This window comes from Coenobita brevimanus, chromosome 40 (genome assembly GCF_032717465.1).
Source record: "Coenobita brevimanus isolate Jiangsu-jjx chromosome 40, ASM3271746v2, whole genome shotgun sequence".
Classification (NCBI taxonomy): Eukaryota; Metazoa; Arthropoda; class Malacostraca; order Decapoda; family Coenobitidae; genus Coenobita; species Coenobita brevimanus.
The window spans coordinates 44,692,361-44,695,904 of NC_136993.1; positions in this window are offsets into that span (position 1 = coordinate 44,692,361).

The following is a 3,544-nucleotide window of genomic DNA, read 5'->3' on the forward strand; positions in this document are numbered from 1 at the left end:
GTTGGGGTTTGTAAAGAAGTGTGGATGGGATGAGCTTCACTAATAATAGGTGTGTACTATGATAAGGAAAGCTTCTGTGAGTCTGAATGACTAGTTAACAAGGCAGCTATTATTTTGATAATTACCACATCAGAACGGAAATAGGGGGCGTGGGGGGACAGGAGGGATCCGGATGACCTGAGATTGTGTTCAAGTCGATGGAGACTCTTTCAGGTATGTGCCCAATTAAATCTTCTGAGCAACAGTTGAGATAAAAATACTGATTGAGGTCTTGAAGTGCTGGATGATGTGGGCTGAGACAATAGAATGGAATGGAATGCTTTGGAGGCGGATTGCTGGCTACGACAGTGTTGGGATACCCTGTGGATATGAGCGTTGTAGATAATGACGTAGTACTTGAGGCAGTATTTATTAGTCATCATGTTAAACTAAAAGGTGAGGTAGGTGATGAAGTGTTGACGTTATGTACTTGGACAGTGATGGTAGTGGTACGAATGAAGCGTTGATGGGGTGGACTGGAAACTGGATCGGACATGGTTGTGGTAATACACCATGTGAGGTCGGGCAGCACTGGTTGACTGGTGCGGGTGAGGCAATGGTTCATACGTTCCCTGATTAGACTATCACGAAACATTTCTCAATAACTTGAACACGATGGATGTTGGAATGAATGGATCAGAGCTTGTCATCTTGAAGTGAGTGCAGTGGTAATTGCTAATGGAATAATCGTGCGCCATTTCACTGTGTAGTACTCAGCAATAACAGCTGAAACAAAATACTATAATATAATGGAACCGAGAGAACTGTCTTCGGATTCTTCGTTCATTTTACCAATTTTTTGGTCGAGTATAATACAGTCACGAGCAGTTCTTATATACAGTGTCTCACGACTCTGGTTCAAACTTGAAATCACACGGTAGGTTGTGCTTTAAAGAATGGACGCATTCTCCCCTGAGATTCCTCTTGCTTACTTTGTCCTGTCATCTCAGAAATATTATTCAACATACACTGAACGTATAGAACTAGAGTAGCGATACATATTCATCCTTAAGCCCTTCAGTGCAAGACGTCTCTTCCAAGCTGAATAAAGCCGTTTAGTTGAAGCAAAGAAAAAAAAAAAGGTCGTTCATGGGTGAGTATGGAAAGGGCAATTACTATATAATAACGTCAGGATAACACTGATATATAAAACCGTAACGCATGTTTGATACACCTTAGCTCATCACACCAATAAACAATACAGTTTTGCTCAGCAGAGTTATGAGAAACACAACTGCACTACAAACTATCAGGCCGTTCTATTGTGGTTGCTGAACAGGCTTTGGCCTGAAGACACGGGGATATTAATCCTTTGTAACTTAAGGAGCAGACAGAAGTCAATGTACTCTTATTTACTCGTATTGTCTATGTTTTGAACTTCGAGTTAACTCTTCGGAAACACCTCCTACATAATTTTGCTCAACAGTGGTGCAAGAAACACAATGAACAGCAGATGGTCAAACAGCCCAGTGGTGGTTACCGAACGAGCCAAGATGGTGTGGTTGTGGCTGGGAGGCGTTTCAGCCAGGTCCATCTCCCAGCAGACTGGCGCCAGTCTCTCCACCGTGTACCGCTGGATCAGGCGATGGCAGGAGAATGGATCCGTGGAAACCAAATATTACCAACGTAGGCTTCGCAAGAACCCCTGGGCTATTGAAAAGTGTCGTTTATCACCTGTATTAGACTCTGAATCACAACCAGTTAAAGGAGAAAAACTTTTAGATGCAATTACTTCTGTTGCCGAGCCATCTCTATACAAGGAAACAGAAACAGTGTCAAGAACATTAAATTCTGGCAACATGCAGATACACATGTTCTATGATTCCCGTTCCATCCAGCTTTACCAGTACTCCAAAATAGTTTCTCACTACTTTCCACCAATGATATGTCCAGATGAGTTTTCCTATATTTTCTCGTATAAATTATAAACTATACGTGACAATCATCGGCATATGAGGTATGATGAACTCACAAAATATGTTAATTCAAATGGTCATTGAACTGAAATCACCAAATGCTTAAAGTTCACATTACCGTATTAGCACTGAGGACGCAAAGTTATGAACAAGTTTCAGTGTTTTGACGATATATAATTTCTGAAGCAGGCACGGACTTGGACATTTAATTACTTAGAAGAAAAGTGCAAAATGATATACCAAATTATCTATTCTGTCTATATACCTAGGTTGCTTCCCCCAAGGAAATAGAGGTAGCCAAGAGGACGACACACTCCCAATTTACTCATCCACACACACACACACACACACACACACACACACACACACACACACACACACACACACACACACACACACACACACACACACACACACACACACACACACACACACACACACATTATTCGTATCTTAGCCCCAAGGGGAGAATGGACAGATCCTCATCACAACACACCACACGAGGGTCAACTGCGCAGTCCAATCAGCCTGACAGCAGAGCTGGCATACCCTTGCCACATCATAATGGACCCATCCCCTTACCCGCACCTGACCTGATCAAAGGCTGATCAGACCTAATGCGGGAGATTATCCCCTCAGGGCCACGTCACCATTTATTCATTCACAATTCCTCTCCAATCATTCCTATCATGTGCAGCCACTCTTCTTTGCTCAACAGACATCCCTCTCGTATCTAACGCTTTCTTCACGCTGTCCATCCATCCTATCCATTGCCTTCCTTTAACCCTTACAACTGTCACATCCGACCCAGATATCTTTTTCACTAATTGCTCTTCATCCATTCTCTCCATGTACCCAAACCATCGCAACACCCTCTGCTCAACTCGATCAGCCATCTCCCGAACAACTCCAGTTCTCCTTCACACTATCATTTTTCACTCGATCCATACATGTCACTCCACACATACTCCTCAGACATCTCATCTCCATTACATTCAAACTTCTCCTCTCTGCTACACCCATATTCCATGTTTTAGCCCCATATAATGCACTCGGCACCACAACACCGTCATATAGCCTTCTCTTTACAGCCATTCTAAGCGAACGACATCTAAACACTTTTCATTCCTCCCAGCACCTTTCCTACTTTATTCATTCTAAACTTCACTTCTTCATCTGTTCTTCCATCCACAGCAACATTTGACTCTAAATACTTAAAACACTCTACCTCCACAAACAACTCACCATTCAAACCTATATTCATCCTCCTCCCCTCTACCAACCTTGTACACTTCATCACTTTCCTCTTATTCTCATTTGCTCTCAACTTCCACCTTTGACACACCCTTCCAAACTCTGTACCTACTGTCTGTGCAGTATCATCTGCAAACAGCAGCTGATTCAGATTCCATTCTCTACTATCAGCATTCGGCAGACTCAAACCTCCACCTAATACTCTTGCATTCACCTCCCTTACAACACCATCCACATAAATATTAAACAACCAAAGTGACATCACACATGCCTACCGCAGCCCCACTCTCACGGGAAACCAACCACTCATAGTAATTCCTACACTTACCCTCGCT